This window comes from Phyllobates terribilis, unplaced genomic scaffold (assembly GCF_046119375.1).
Source record: "Phyllobates terribilis strain yellow unplaced genomic scaffold, ASM4611937v1 Scaffold_40__1_contigs__length_11209783, whole genome shotgun sequence".
NCBI classification, from domain to species: Eukaryota; Metazoa; Chordata; class Amphibia; order Anura; family Dendrobatidae; genus Phyllobates; species Phyllobates terribilis.
The window spans coordinates 3839644-3854983 of NW_027362800.1; the positions used below are offsets into that span (position 1 = coordinate 3839644).

At 45.3% G+C, this 15340-nt stretch overlaps 12 non-coding genes across 12 annotated transcripts; all 12 read right to left on the reverse strand.

Moving 5' to 3' along the window:
* Positions 1-192: 192 nt before the first annotated feature.
* Positions 193-383, reverse strand: LOC141187048 (U2 spliceosomal RNA). The gene has a single exon (XR_012261270.1). It is a non-coding gene; the product is annotated as a U2 spliceosomal RNA (small nuclear RNA).
* Positions 384-1504: 1121 nt separating this feature from the next.
* LOC141187049 (U2 spliceosomal RNA) lies at positions 1505-1695 on the reverse strand. The gene has a single exon (XR_012261271.1). It is a non-coding gene; the product is annotated as a U2 spliceosomal RNA (small nuclear RNA).
* Positions 1696-2818: 1123 nt separating this feature from the next.
* On the reverse strand, positions 2819-3009 carry LOC141187050 (U2 spliceosomal RNA). Its single transcript, XR_012261272.1, has one exon. It is a non-coding gene; the product is annotated as a U2 spliceosomal RNA (small nuclear RNA).
* A 1117-nt stretch (positions 3010-4126) lies between these two features.
* On the reverse strand, positions 4127-4317 carry LOC141184344 (U2 spliceosomal RNA). The gene has a single exon (XR_012259108.1). It is a non-coding gene; the product is annotated as a U2 spliceosomal RNA (small nuclear RNA).
* A 1120-nt stretch (positions 4318-5437) lies between these two features.
* On the reverse strand, positions 5438-5628 carry LOC141187051 (U2 spliceosomal RNA). The gene has a single exon (XR_012261273.1). It is a non-coding gene; the product is annotated as a U2 spliceosomal RNA (small nuclear RNA).
* A 1120-nt stretch (positions 5629-6748) lies between these two features.
* Positions 6749-6939, reverse strand: LOC141187052 (U2 spliceosomal RNA). The gene has a single exon (XR_012261274.1). It is a non-coding gene; the product is annotated as a U2 spliceosomal RNA (small nuclear RNA).
* A 1122-nt stretch (positions 6940-8061) lies between these two features.
* LOC141187053 (U2 spliceosomal RNA) lies at positions 8062-8252 on the reverse strand. Its single transcript, XR_012261275.1, has one exon. It is a non-coding gene; the product is annotated as a U2 spliceosomal RNA (small nuclear RNA).
* A 1117-nt stretch (positions 8253-9369) lies between these two features.
* Positions 9370-9560, reverse strand: LOC141184345 (U2 spliceosomal RNA). The gene has a single exon (XR_012259109.1). It is a non-coding gene; the product is annotated as a U2 spliceosomal RNA (small nuclear RNA).
* Positions 9561-10680: 1120 nt separating this feature from the next.
* On the reverse strand, positions 10681-10871 carry LOC141187055 (U2 spliceosomal RNA). The gene has a single exon (XR_012261276.1). It is a non-coding gene; the product is annotated as a U2 spliceosomal RNA (small nuclear RNA).
* Positions 10872-11990: 1119 nt separating this feature from the next.
* Positions 11991-12181, reverse strand: LOC141187056 (U2 spliceosomal RNA). Its single transcript, XR_012261277.1, has one exon. It is a non-coding gene; the product is annotated as a U2 spliceosomal RNA (small nuclear RNA).
* Positions 12182-13301: 1120 nt separating this feature from the next.
* On the reverse strand, positions 13302-13492 carry LOC141187058 (U2 spliceosomal RNA). Its single transcript, XR_012261279.1, has one exon. It is a non-coding gene; the product is annotated as a U2 spliceosomal RNA (small nuclear RNA).
* A 1122-nt stretch (positions 13493-14614) lies between these two features.
* On the reverse strand, positions 14615-14805 carry LOC141184361 (U2 spliceosomal RNA). Its single transcript, XR_012259124.1, has one exon. It is a non-coding gene; the product is annotated as a U2 spliceosomal RNA (small nuclear RNA).
* Between the last annotated feature and the right edge of the window lie 535 nt (positions 14806-15340).

A 15340-nucleotide genomic window follows, 5' to 3' on the forward strand; every position in this document is an offset into this window, starting at 1 on the left:
CAATGCAATGCACAGTTGCTGAAGTTGAACCAAAATGAGCTTGTCATCTGGCTTCTGCAACTTTTAACATGAAAAATCCAATGAGGAGAAGAAAAGCAAAGCCAAAGAGTCCATCCCAAAATCCGACAAACAAGCAAAATGAACAAAAAGCATTGAATTCAATTCTTTCTGATTTTAGAAACTGCATTAAAGAAGGGGTGCACCGGTCCTGGAGATACTGCAATACCAGGTCAATGCGTGGAGTGGACAGAGCAAGCTCTTTTTCCATCTCCCTGTTCTAAAAATCCATTTAATATATGGTCCCCAGATAGGGGACGTATCAGATATTAAACTGATAAGAACAGATACTACACTTGATCTTAGCCAAAAGGCCGAGAAGCGATAACCAGAATTGGTTTCCGACTACGGTGCCACCCAAGGATTCTGAAAAGTCCATTTGTGGAGATGGCCACCTGGACTCCCGTTAAGAAGACATGCTGTCAACCTCTAGATCCCTCACATGCCTGCACTTTTCGGCTTGCTGCTGCTGCAATCCACGCGTTTTAGATCTGCATAACTCCACCTCTTTTAGCACAGTACCCTCAACCCCCGGCTGTTCCCACCTGCCTCAACACCGTTGGAAGGGAGGAGAACCAATTAAGGCGGGGGGGGGGGTGGAACGAGCAGCTGTCTACCCTTAGCAGGAGGGTTGCTGATTAATTACCTCTCCTGCTGCTGCTGCTGCTGGCTGTCCAGCAGCAGACTGAAGGTGGCTGCTGCTGTGCGCAGGTATATAAAGGCTCAGAGCCTATTATGACATGCGCAGCCAGCGTTCCATTGCCACATTCCGTCTACTGCAGGCGGGATACCTGGATGGCTGAATGTCACTGAGAAGCTCACAGAGACCGCCATAAGCAACAGTTTAAAAGAATGCCACAGACTAATCAACCAAACTTTTTGGGTTGGTTTCTCTTTTATAGTCTGCAGGCATTAAATGAAAGAATTCAGTGTTCCAGCAGAGGGAGACAACGTTTCAGAAAAGGCATTGTAGCAAACCAAAAAAGAAATTTTAAGCGCAGCAGAGTAACCAGCTCACATACCTGTTAGCTCAGGTGAGTTTAAAAGGCTGCTGTTGATAACAAGGGCATTTGCTAAATAGATGGTGTGTGTGCAACAATATACTGAAAGGTCAATTATATTGTGCAGCTTATCTCACCACCTGTAGTTATTTAGGTGAAAGCTCCAAAATGCTTGCCTAATATGTCTGTTTATCCAAAAGGAAGTATAGAGGGAGAGCTAGATAGATAGCATTGCATTACATTACATTACATGGCAATGCAATGCACAGTTGCTGAAGTTGAACCAAAATGAGCTTGTCATCTGGCTTCTGCAACTTTTAACATGAAAAATCCAATGAGGAGAAGAAAAGCAAAGCCAAAGAGTCCATCCCAAAATCCGACAAACAAGCAAAATGAACAAAAAGCATTGAATTCAATTCTTTCTGATTTTAGAAACTGCATTAAAGAAGGGGTGCACCGGTCCTGGAGATACTGCAATACCAGGTCAATGCGTGGAGTGGACAGAGCAAGCTCTTTTTCCATCTCCCTGTTCTAAAAATCCATTTAATATATGGTCCCCAGATAGGGGACGTATCAGATATTAAACTGATAAGAACAGATACTACACTTGATCTTAGCCAAAAGGCCGAGAAGCGATAACCAGAATTGGTTTCCGACTACGGTGCCACCCAGGGATTCTGAAAAGTCCATTTGTGGAGATGGCCACCTGGACTCCCGTTAAGAAGACATGCTGTCAACCTCTAGATCCCTGACATGCCTGCACTTTTCGGCTTGCTGCTGCTGCAATCCACGCGTTTTAGATCTGCATAACTCCACCTCTTTTAGCACAGTACCCTCAACCCCCAGCTGTTCCCACCCGCCTCAACACCGTTGGAAGGGAGGAGAACCAATTAAGGCGGGGGGGGGGGGGTGGAACGAGCAGCTGTCTACCCTTAGCAGGAGGGTTGCTGATTAATTACCTCTCCTGCTGCTGCTGCTGCTGGCTGTCCAGCAGCAGACTGAAGGTGGCTGCTGCTGTGCGCAGGTATATAAAGGCTCAGAGCCTATTATGACACGCGCAGCCAGCGTTCCATTGCCACATTCCGTCTACTGCAGGCGGGATACCTGGATGGCTGAATGTCACTGAGAAGCTCACAGAGACCGCCATAAGCAATAGTTTAAAAGAATGCCACAGACTAATCAACCAAACTTTTTGGGTTGGTTTCTCTTTTATAGTCTGCAGGCATTAAATGAAAGAAGTCAGTGTTCCAGCAGAGGGAGACAATGTTTCAGAAAAGGCATTGTAGCAAACCAAAAAAGAAATTTTAAGCGCAGCAGAGTAACCAGCTCACATACCTGTTAGCTCAGGTGAGTTTAAAAGGCTGCTGTTGATAACAAGGGCATTTGCTAAATAGATGGTGTGTGTGCAACAATATACTGAAAGGTCAATTATATTGTGCAGCTTATCTCACCACCTGTAGTTATTTAGGTGAAAGCTCCAAAATGCTTGCCTAATATGTCTGTTTATCCAAAAGGAAGTATAGAGGGAGAGCTAGATAGATAGCATTGCATTACATTACATTACATGGCAATGCAATGCACAGTTGCTGAAGTTGAACCAAAATGAGCTTGTCATCTGGCTTCTGCAACTTTTAACATGAAAAATCCAATGAGGAGAAGAAAAGCAAAGCCAAAGAGTCCATCCCAAAATCCGACAAACAAGCAAAATGAACAAAAAGCATTGAATTCAATTCTTTCTGATTTTAGAAACTGCATTAAAGAAGGGGTGCACCGGTCCTGGAGATACTGCAATACCAGGTCAATGCGTGGAGTGGACAGAGCAAGCTCTTTTTCCATCTCCCTGTTCTAAAAATCCATTTAATATATGGTCCCCAGATAGGGGACGTATCAGATATTAAACTGATAAGAACAGATACTACACTTGATCTTAGCCAAAAGGCCGAGAAGCGATAACCAGAATTGGTTTCCGACTACGGTGCCACCCAAGGATTCTGAAAAGTCCATTTGTGGAGATGGCCACCTGGACTCCCGTTAAGAAGACATGCTGTCAACCTCTAGATCCCTCACATGCCTGCACTTTTCGGCTTGCTGCTGCTGCAATCCACGCGTTTTAGATCTGCATAACTCCACCTCTTTTAGCACAGTACCCTCAACCCCCGGCTGTTCCCACCTGCCTCAACACCGTTGGAAGGGAGGAGAACCAATTAAGGCGGGGGGGGGGTGGAACGAGCAGCTGTCTACCCTTAGCAGGAGGGTTGCTGATTAATTACCTCTCCTGCTGCTGCTGCTGCTGGCTGTCCAGCAGACTGAAGGTGGCTGCTGCTGTGCGCAGGTATATAAAGGCTCAGAGCCTATTATGACACGCGCAGCCAGCGTTCCATTGCCACATTCCGTCTACTGCAGGCGGGATACCTGGATGGCTGAATGTCACTGAGAAGCTCACAGAGACCGCCATAAGCAACAGTTTAAAAGAATGCCACAGACTAATCAACCAAACTTTTTGGGTTGGTTTCTCTTTTATAGTCTGCAGGCATTAAATGAAAGAAGTCAGTGTTCCAGCAGAGGGAGACAACGTTTCAGAAAAGGCATTGTAGCAAACCAAAAAAGAAATTTTAAGCGCAGCAGAGTAACCAGCTCACATACCTGTTAGCTCAGGTGAGTTTAAAAGGCTGCTGTTGATAACAAGGGCATTTGCTAAATAGATGGTGTGTGTGCAACAATATACTGAAAGGTCAATTATATTGTGCAGCTTATCTCACCACCTGTAGTTATTTAGGTGAAAGCTCCAAAATGCTTGCCTAATATGTCTGTTTATCCAAAAGGAAGTATAGAGGGAGAGCTAGATAGATAGCATTGCATTACATTACATTACATGGCAATGCAATGCACAGTTGCTGAAGTTGAACCAAACTGAGCTTGTCATCTGGCTTCTGCAACTTTTAACATGAAAAATCCAATGAGGAGAAGAAAAGCAAAGCCAAAGAGTCCATCCCAAAATCCGACAAACAAGCAAAATGAACAAAAAGCATTGAATTCAATTCTTTCTGATTTTAGAAACTGCATTAAAGAAGGGGTGCACCGGTCCAGGAGATACTGCAATACCAGGTCAATGCGTGGAGTGGACAGAGCAAGCTCTTTTTCCATCTCCCTGTTCTAAAAATCCATTTAATATATGGTCCCCAGATAGGGGACGTATCAGATATTAAACTGATAAGAACAGATACTACACTTGATCTTAGCCAAAAGGCCGAGAAGCGATAACCAGAATTGGTTTCCGACTACGGTGCCACCCAAGGATTCTGAAAAGTCCATTTGTGGAGATGGCCACCTGGACTCCCGTTAAGAAGACATGCTGTCAACCTCTAGATCCCTCACATGCCTGCACTTTTCGGCTTGCTGCTGCTGCAATCCACGCGTTTTAGATCTGCATAACTCCACCTCTTTTAGCACAGTACCCTCAACCCCCGGCTGTTCCCACCCGCCTCAACACCGTTGGAAAGGAGGAGAACCAATTAAGGCGGGGGGGGGGTGGAACGAGCAGCTGTCTACCCTTAGCAGGAGGGTTGCTGATTAATTACCTCTCCTGCTGCTGCTGCTGCTGGCTGTCCAGCAGCAGACTGAAGGTGGCTGCTGCTGTGCGCAGGTATATAAAGGCTCAGAGCCTATTATGACACGCGCAGCCAGCGTTCCATTGCCACATTCCGTCTACTGCAGGCGGGATACCTGGATGGCTGAATGTCACTGAGAAGCTCACAGAGACCGCCATAAGCAACAGTTTAAAAGAATGCCACAGACTAATCAACCAAACTTTTTGGGTTGGTTTCTCTTTTATAGTCTGCAGGCATTAAATGAAAGAAGTCAGTGTTCCAGCAGAGGGAGACAACGTTTCAGAAAAGGCATTGTAGCAAACCAAAAAAGAAATTTTAAGCGCAGCAGAGTAACCAGCTCACATACCTGTTAGCTCAGGTGAGTTTAAAAGGCTGCTGTTGATAACAAGGGCATTTGCTAAATAGATGGTGTGTGTGCAACAATATACTGAAAGGTCAATTATATTGTGCAGCTTATCTCACCACCTGTAGTTATTTAGGTGAAAGCTCCAAAATGCTTGCCTAATATGTCTGTTTATCCAAAAGGAAGTATAGAGGGAGAGCTAGATAGATAGCATTGCATTACATTACATTACATGGCAATGCAATGCACAGTTGCTGAAGTTGAACCAAAATGAGCTTGTCATCTGGCTTCTGCAACTTTTAACATGAAAAATCCAATGAGGAGAAGAAAAGCAAAGCCAAAGAGTCCATCCCAAAATCCGACAAACAAGCAAAATGAACAAAAAGCATTGAATTCAATTCTTTCTGATTTTAGAAACTGCATTAAAGAAGGGGTGCACCGGTCCTGGAGATACTGCAATACCAGGTCAATGCGTGGAGTGGACAGAGCAAGCTCTTTTTCCATCTCCCTGTTCTAAAAATCCATTTAATATATGGTCCCCAGATAGGGGACGTATCAGATATTAAACTGATAAGAACAGATACTACACTTGATCTTAGCCAAAAGGCCGAGAAGCGATAACCAGAATTGGTTTCCGACTACGGTGCCACCCAAGGATTCTGAAAAGTCCATTTGTGGAGATGGCCACCTGGACTCCCGTTAAGAAGACATGCTGTCAACCTCTAGATCCCTCACATGCCTGCACTTTTCGGCTTGCTGCTGCTTCAATCCACGCGTTTTAGATCTGCATAACTCCACCTCTTTTAGCACAGTACCCTCAACCCCCGGCTGTTCCCACCCGCCTCAACACCGTTGGAAGGGAGGAGAACCAAATAAGGCGGGGGGGGGGTGGAACGAGCAGCTGTCTACCCTTAGCAGGAGGGTTGCTGATTAATTACCTCTCCTGCTGCTGCTGCTGCTGGCTGTCCAGCAGCAGACTGAAGGTGGCTGCTGCTGTGCGCAGGTATATAAAGGCTCAGAGCCTATTATGACACGCGCAGCCAGCGTTCCATTGCCACATTCCGTCTACTGCAGGCGGGATACCTGGATGGCTGAATGTCACTGAGAAGCTCACAGAGACCGCCATAAGCAACAGTTTAAAAGAATGCCACAGACTAATCAACCAAACTTTTTGGGTTGGTTTCTCTTTTATAGTCTGCAGGCATTAAATGAAAGAAGTCAGTGTTCCAGCAGAGGGAGACAACGTTTCAGAAAAGGCATTGTAGCAAACCAAAAAAGAAATTTTAAGCGCAGCAGAGTAACCAGCTCACATACCTGTTAGCTCAGGTGAGTTTAAAAGGCTGCTGTTGATAACAAGGGCATTTGCTAAATAGATGGTGTGTGTGCAACAATATACTGAAAGGTCAATTATATTGTGCAGCTTATCTCACCACCTGTAGTTATTTAGGTGAAAGCTCCAAAATGCTTGCCTAATATGTCTGTTTATCCAAAAGGAAGCATAGAGGGAGAGCTAGATAGATAGCATTGCATTACATTACATTACATGGCAATGCAATGCACAGTTGCTGAAGTTGAACCAAAATGAGCTTGTCATCTGGCTTCTGCAACTTTTAACATGAAAAATCCAATGAGGAGAAGAAAAGCAAAGCCAAAGAGTCCATCCCAAAATCCGACAAACAAGCAAAATGAACAAAAAGCATTGAATTCAATTCTTTCTGATTTTAGAAACTGCATTAAAGAAGGGGTGCACCGGTCCTGGAGATACTGCAATACCAGGTCAATGCGTGGAGTGGACAGAGCAAGCTCTTTTTCCATCTCCCTGTTCTAAAAATCCATTTAATATATGGTCCCCAGATAGGGGACGTATCAGATATTAAACTGATAAGAACAGATACTACACTTGATCTTAGCCAAAAGGCCGAGAAGCGATAACCAGAATTGGTTTCCGACTACGGTGCCACCCAAGGATTCTGAAAAGTCCATTTGTGGAGATGGCCACCTGGACTCCCGTTAAGAAGACATGCTGTCAACCTCTAGATCCCTCACATGCCTGCACTTTTCGGCTTGCTGCTGCTGCAATCCACGCGTTTTAGATCTGCATAACTCCACCTCTTTTAGCACAGTACCCTCAACCCCCGGCTGTTCCCACCCGCCTCAACACCGTTGGAAGGGAGGAGAACCAATTAAGGCGGGGGGGGGGGGTGGAACGAGCAGCTGTCTACCCTTAGCAGGAGGGTTGCTGATTAATTACCTCTCCTGCTGCTGCTGCTGCTGGCTGTCCAGCAGCAGACTGAAGGTGGCTGCTGCTGTGCGCAGGTATATAAAGGCTCAGAGCCTATTATGACACGCGCAGCCAGCGTTCCATTGCCACATTCCGTCTACTGCAGGCGGGATACCTGGATGGCTGAATGTCACTGAGAAGCTCACAGAGACCGCCATAAGCAACAGTTTAAAAGAATGCCACAGACTAATCAACCAAACTTTTTGGGTTGGTTTCTCTTTTATAGTCTGCAGGCATTAAATGAAAGAAGTCAGTGTTCCAGCAGAGGGAGACAACGTTTCAGAAAAGGCATTGTAGCAAACCAAAAAAGAAATTTTAAGCGCAGCAGAGTAACCAGCTCACATACCTGTTAGCTCAGGTGAGTTTAAAAGGCTGCTGTTGATAACAAGGGCATTTGCTAAATAGATGGTGTGTGTGCAACAATATACTGAAAGGTCAATTATATTGTGCAGCTTATCTCACCACCTGTAGTTATTTAGGTGAAAGCTCCAAAATGCTTGCCTAATATGTCTGTTTATCCAAAAGGAAGTATAGAGGGAGAGCTAGATAGATAGCATTGCATTACATTACATTACATGGCAATGCAATGCACAGTTGCTGAAGTTGAACCAAAATGAGCTTGTCATCTGGCTTCTGCAACTTTTAACATGAAAAATCCAATGAGGAGAAGAAAAGCAAAGCCAAAGAGTCCATCCCAAAATCCGACAAACAAGCAAAATGAACAAAAAGCATTGAATTCAATTCTTTCTGATTTTAGAAACTGCATTAAAGAAGGGGTGCACCGGTCCTGGAGATACTGCAATACCAGGTCAATGCGTGGAGTGGACAGAGCAAGCTCTTTTTCCATCTCCCTGTTCTAAAAATCCATTTAATATATGGTCCCCAGATAGGGGACGTATCAGATATTAAACTGATAAGAACAGATACTACACTTGATCTTAGCCAAAAGGCCGAGAAGCGATAACCAGAATTGGTTTCCGACTACGGTGCCACCCAAGGATTCTGAAAAGTCCATTTGTGGAGATGGCCACCTGGACTCCCGTTAAGAAGACATGCTGTCAACCTCTAGATCCCTCACATGCCTGCACTTTTCGGCTTGCTGCTGCTGCAATCCACGCGTTTTAGATCTGCATAACTCCACCTCTTTTAGCACAGTACCCTCAACCCCCGGCTGTTCCCACCCGCCTCAACACCGTTGGAAGGGAGGAGAACCAATTAAGGCGGGGGGGGGGTGGAACGAGCAGCTGTCTACCCTTAGCAGGAGGGTTGCTGATTAATTACCTCTCCTGCTGCTGCTGCTGCTGGCTGTCCAGCAGACTGAAGGTGGCTGCTGCTGTGCGCAGGTATATAAAGGCTCAGAGCCTATTATGACACGCGCAGCCAGCGTTCCATTGCCACATTCCGTCTACTGCAGGCGGGATACCTGGATGGCTGAATGTCACTGAGAAGCTCACAGAGACCGCCATAAGCAACAGTTTAAAAGAATGCCACAGACTAATCAACCAAACTTTTTGGGTTGGTTTCTCTTTTATAGTCTGCAGGCATTAAATGAAAGAAGTCAGTGTTCCAGCAGAGGGAGACAACGTTTCAGAAAAGGCATTGTAGCAAACCAAAAAAGAAATTTTAAGCGCAGCAGAGTAACCAGCTCACATACCTGTTAGCTCAGGTGAGTTTAAAAGGCTGCTGTTGATAACAAGGGCATTTGCTAAATAGATGGTGTGTGTGCAACAATATACTGAAAGGTCAATTATATTGTGCAGCTTATCTCACCACCTGTAGTTATTTAGGTGAAAGCTCCAAAATGCTTGCCTAATATGTCTGTTTATCCAAAAGGAAGTATAGAGGGAGAGCTAGATAGATAGCATTGCATTACATTACATTACATGGCAATGCAATGCACAGTTGCTGAAGTTGAACCAAAATGAGCTTGTCATCTGGCTTCTGCAACTTTTAACATGAAAAATCCAATGAGGAGAAGAAAAGCAAAGCCAAAGAGTCCATCCCAAAATCCGACAAACAAGCAAAATGAACAAAAAGCATTGAATTCAATTCTTTCTGATTTTAGAAACTGCATTAAAGAAGGGGTGCACCGGTCCAGGAGATACTGCAATACCAGGTCAATGCGTGGAGTGGACAGAGCAAGCTCTTTTTCCATCTCCCTGTTCTAAAAATCCATTTAATATATGGTCCCCAGATAGGGGACGTATCAGATATTAAACTGATAAGAACAGATACTACACTTGATCTTAGCCAAAAGGCCGAGAAGCGATAACCAGAATTGGTTTCCGACTACGGTGCCACCCAAGGATTCTGAAAAGTCCATTTGTGGAGATGGCCACCTGGACTCCCGTTAAGAAGACATGCTGTCAACCTCTAGATCCCTCACATGCCTGCACTTTTCGGCTTGCTGCTGCTGCAATCCACGCGTTTTAGATCTGCATAACTCCACCTCTTTTAGCACAGTACCCTCAACCCCCGGCTGTTCCCACCCGCCTCAACACCGTTGGAAAGGAGGAGAACCAATTAAGGCGGGGGGGGGGTGGAACGAGCAGCTGTCTACCCTTAGCAGGAGGGTTGCTGATTAATTACCTCTCCTGCTGCTGCTGCTGCTGGCTGTCCAGCAGCAGACTGAAGGTGGCTGCTGCTGTGCGCAGGTATATAAAGGCTCAGAGCCTATTATGACACGCGCAGCCAGCGTTCCATTGCCACATTCCGTCTACTGCAGGCGGGATACCTGGATGGCTGAATGTCACTGAGAAGCTCACAGAGACCGCCATAAGCAACAGTTTAAAAGAATGCCACAGACTAATCAACCAAACTTTTTGGGTTGGTTTCTCTTTTATAGTCTGCAGGCATTAAATGAAAGAAGTCAGTGTTCCAGCAGAGGGAGACAACGTTTCAGAAAAGGCATTGTAGCAAACCAAAAAAGAAATTTTAAGCGCAGCAGAGTAACCAGCTCACATACCTGTTAGCTCAGGTGAGTTTAAAAGGCTGCTGTTGATAACAAGGGCATTTGCTAAATAGATGGTGTGTGTGCAACAATATACTGAAAGGTCAATTATATTGTGCAGCTTATCTCACCACCTGTAGTTATTTAGGTGAAAGCTCCAAAATGCTTGCCTAATATGTCTGTTTATCCAAAAGGAAGTATAGAGGGAGAGCTAGATAGATAGCATTGCATTACATTACATTACATGGCAATGCAATGCACAGTTGCTGAAGTTGAACCAAAATGAGCTTGTCATCTGGCTTCTGCAACTTTTAACATGAAAAATCCAATGAGGAGAAGAAAAGCAAAGCCAAAGAGTCCATCCCAAAATCCGACAAACAAGCAAAATGAACAAAAAGCATTGAATTCAATTCTTTCTGATTTTAGAAACTGCATTAAAGAAGGGGTGCACCGGTCCTGGAGATACTGCAATACCAGGTCAATGCGTGGAGTGGACAGAGCAAGCTCTTTTTCCATCTCCCTGTTCTAAAAATCCATTTAATATATGGTCCCCAGATAGGGGACGTATCAGATATTAAACTGATAAGAACAGATACTACACTTGATCTTAGCCAAAAGGCCGAGAAGCGATAACCAGAATTGGTTTCCGACTACGGTGCCACCCAAGGATTCTGAAAAGTCCATTTGTGGAGATGGCCACCTGGACTCCCGTTAAGAAGACATGCTGTCAACCTCTAGATCCCTCACATGCCTGCACTTTTCGGCTTGCTGCTGCTTCAATCCACGCGTTTTAGATCTGCATAACTCCACCTCTTTTAGCACAGTACCCTCAACCCCCGGCTGTTCCCACCCGCCTCAACACCGTTGGAAGGGAGGAGAACCAAATAAGGCGGGGGGGGGTGGAACGAGCAGCTGTCTACCCTTAGCAGGAGGGTTGCTGATTAATTACCTCTCCTGCTGCTGCTGCTGCTGGCTGTCCAGCAGCAGACTGAAGGTGGCTGCTGCTGTGCGCAGGTATATAAAGGCTCAGAGCCTAATATGACACGCGCAGCCAGCGTTCCATTGCCACATTCCGTCTACTGCAGGCGGGATACCTGGATGGCTGAATGTCACTGAGAAGCTCACAGAGACCGCCATAAGCAACAGTTTAAAAGAATGCCACAGACTAATCAACCAAACTTTTTGGGTTGGTTTCTCTTTTATAGTCTGCAGGCATTAAATGAAAGAAGTCAGTGTTCCAGCAGAGGGAGACAACGTTTCAGAAAAGGCATTGTAGCAAACCAAAAAAGAAATTTTAAGCGCAGCAGAGTAACCAGCTCACATACCTGTTAGCTCAGGTGAGTTTAAAAGGCTGCTGTTGATAACAAGGGCATTTGCTAAATAGATGGTGTGTGTGCAACAATATACTGAAAGGTCAATTATATTGTGCAGCTTATCTCACCACCTGTAGTTATTTAGGTGAAAGCTCCAAAATGCTTGCCTAATATGTCTGTTTATCCAAAAGGAAGCATAGAGGGAGAGCTAGATAGATAGCATTGCATTACATTACATTACATGGCAATGCAATGCACAGTTGCTGAAGTTGAACCAAAATGAGCTTGTCATCTGGCTTCTGCAACTTTTAACATGAAAAATCCAATGAGGAGAAGAAAAGCAAAGCCAAAGAGTCCATCCCAAAATCCGACAAACAAGCAAAATGAACAAAAAGCATTGAATTCAATTCTTTCTGATTTTAGAAACTGCATTAAAGAAGGGGTGCACCGGTCCTGGAGATACTGCAATACCAGGTCAATGCGTGGAGTGGACAGAGCAAGCTCTTTTTCCATCTCCCTGTTCTAAAAATCCATTTAATATATGGTCCCCAGATAGGGGACGTATCAGATATTAAACTGATAAGAACAGATACTACACTTGATCTTAGCCAAAAGGCCGAGAAGCGATAACCAGAATTGGTTTCCGACTACGGTGCCACCCAAGGATTCTGAAAAGTCCATTTGTGGAGATGGCCACCTGGACTCCCGTTAAGAAGACATGCTGTCAACCTCTAGATCCCTCACATGCCTGCACTTTTCGGCTTGCTGCTGCTGCAATCCACGCGTTTTAGATCTGCATAACTCCACCTCTTTTAGCACAGTACCCTCAACCCCCGGCTGTTCCCACCCGCCTCAACACCGTTGGAAGGGAGGAGAACCAATTAAGGCGGGGGGGGGGTGGAACGAGCAGCTGTCTACCCTTAGCAGGAGGGTTGCTGATTAATTACCTCTCCTGCTGCTGCTGCTGCTGGCTGTCCAGCAGCAGATTGAAGGTGGCTGCTGCTGTGCGCAGGTATATAAAGGCTCAGAGCCTATTATGACACGCGCAGCCAGCGTTCCATTGCCACATTCCGTCTACTGCAGGCGGGATACCTGGATGGCTGAATGTCACTGAGAAGCTCACAGAGACCGCCATAAGCAACAGTTTAAAAGAATGCCACAGACTAATCAACCAAACTTTTTGGGTTGGTTTCTCTTTTATAGTCTGCAGGCATTAAATGAAAGAAGTCAGTGTTCCAGCAGAGGGAGACAACGTTTCAGAAAAGGCATTGTAGCAAACCAAAAAAGAAATTTTAAGCGCAGCAGAGTAACCAGCTCACATACCTGTTAGCTCAGGTGAGTTTAAAAGGCTGCTGTTGATAACAAGGGCATTTGCTAAATAGATGGTGTGTGTGCAACAATATACTGAAAGGTCAATTATATTGTGCAGCTTATCTCACCACCTGTAGTTATTTAGGTGAAAGCTCCAAAATGCTTGCCTAATATGTCTGTTTATCCAAAAGGAAGTATAGAGGGAGAGCTAGATAGATAGCATTGCATTACATTACATTACATGGCAATGCAATGCACAGTTGCTGAAGTTGAACCAAAATGAGCTTGTCATCTGGCTTCTGCAACTTTTAACATGAAAAATCCAATGAGGAGAAGAAAAGCAAAGCCAAAGAGTCCATCCCAAAATCCGACAAACAAGCAAAATGAACAAAAAGCATTGAATTCAATTCTTTCTGATTTTAGAAACTGCATTAAAGAAGGGGTGCACCGGTCCTGGAGATACTGCAATACCAGGTCAATGCGTGGAGTGGACAGAGCAAGCTCTTTTTCCATCTCCCTGTTCTAAAAATCCATTTAATATATGGTCCCCAGATAGGGGACGTATCAGATATTAAACTGATAAGAACAGATACTACACTTGATCTTAGCCAAAAGGCCGAGAAGCGATAACCAGAATTGGTTTCCGACTACGGTGCCACCCAAGGATTCTGAAAAGTCCATTTGTGGAGATGGCCACCTGGACTCCCGTTAAGAAGACATGCTGTCAACCTCTAGATCCCTCACATGCCTGCACTTTTCGGCTTGCTGCTGCTGCAATCCACGCGTTTTAGATCTGCATAACTCCACCTCTTTTAGCACAGTACCCTCAACCCCTGGCTGTTCCCACCCGCCTCAACACCGTTGGAAGGGAGGAGAACCAATTAAGGCGGGGGGGGGGGGTGGAACGAGCAGCTGTCTACCCTTAGCAGGAGGGTTGCTGATTAATTACCTCTCCTGCTGCTGCTGCTGCTGGCTGTCCAGCAGCAGACTGAAGGTGGCTGCTGCTGTGCGCAGGTATATAAAGGCTCAGAGCCTATTATGACACGCGCAGCCAGCGTTCCATTGCCACATTCCGTCTACTGCAGGCGGGATACCTGGATGGCTGAATGTCACTGAGAAGCTCACAGAGACCGCCATAAGCAACAGTTTAAAAGAATGCCACAGACTAATCAACCAAACTTTTTGGGTTGGTTTCTCTTTTATAGTCTGCAGGCATTAAATGAAAGAAGTCAGTGTTCCAGCAGAGGGAGACAACGTTTCAGAAAAGGCATTGTAGCAAACCAAAAAAGAAATTTTAAGCGCAGCAGAGTAACCAGCTCACATACCTGTTAGCTCAGGTGAGTTTAAAAGGCTGCTGTTGATAACAAGGGCATTTGCTAAATAGATGGTGTGTGTGCAACAATATACTGAAAGGTCAATTATATTGTGCAGCTTATCTCACCACCTGTAGTTATTTAGGTGAAAGCTCCAAAATGCTTGCCTAATATGTCTGTTTATCCAAAAGGAAGTATAGAGGGAGAGCTAGATAGATAGCATTGCATTACATTACATTACATGGCAATGCAATGCACAGTTGCTGAAGTTGAACCAAAATGAGCTTGTCATCTGGCTTCTGCAACTTTTAACATGAAAAATCCAATGAGGAGAAGAAAAGCAAAGCCAAAGAGTCCATCCCAAAATCCGACAAACAAGCAAAATGAACAAAAAGCATTGAATTCAATTCTTTCTGATTTTAGAAACTGCATTAAAGAAGGGGTGCACCGGTCCTGGAGATACTGCAATACCAGGTCAATGCTTGGAGTGGACAGAGCAAGCTCTTTTTCCATCTCCCTGTTATAAAAATCCATTTAATATATGGTCCCCAGATAGGGGACGTATCAGATATTAAACTGATAAGAACAGATACTACACTTGATCTTAGCCAAAAGGCCGAGAAGCGATAACCAGAATTGGTTTCCGACTACGGTGCCACCCAAGGATTCTGAAAAGTCCATTTGTGGAGATGGCCACCTGGACTCCCGTTAAGAAGACATGCTGTCAACCTCTAGATCCCTCACATGCCTGCACTTTTCGGCTTGCTGCTGCTGCAATCCACGCGTTTTAGATCTGCATAACTCCACCTCTTTTAGCACAGTACCCTCAACCCCCGGCTGTTCCCACCCGCCTCAACATCGTTGGAAGGGAGGAGAACCAATTAAGGCGGGGGGGGGGTGGAACGAGCAGCTGTCTACCCTTAGCAGGAGGGTTGCTGATTAATTACCTCTCCTGCTGCTGCTGCTGCTGGCTGTCCAGCAGCAGACTGAAGGTGGCTGCTGCTGTGCGCAGGTATATAAAGGCTCAGAGCCTATTATGACACGCGCAGCCAGCGTTCCATTGCCACATTCCGTCTACTGCAGGCGGGATACCTGGATGGCTGAATGTCACTGAGAAGCTCACAGAGACCGCCATAAGCAACAGTTTAAAAGAATGCCACAGA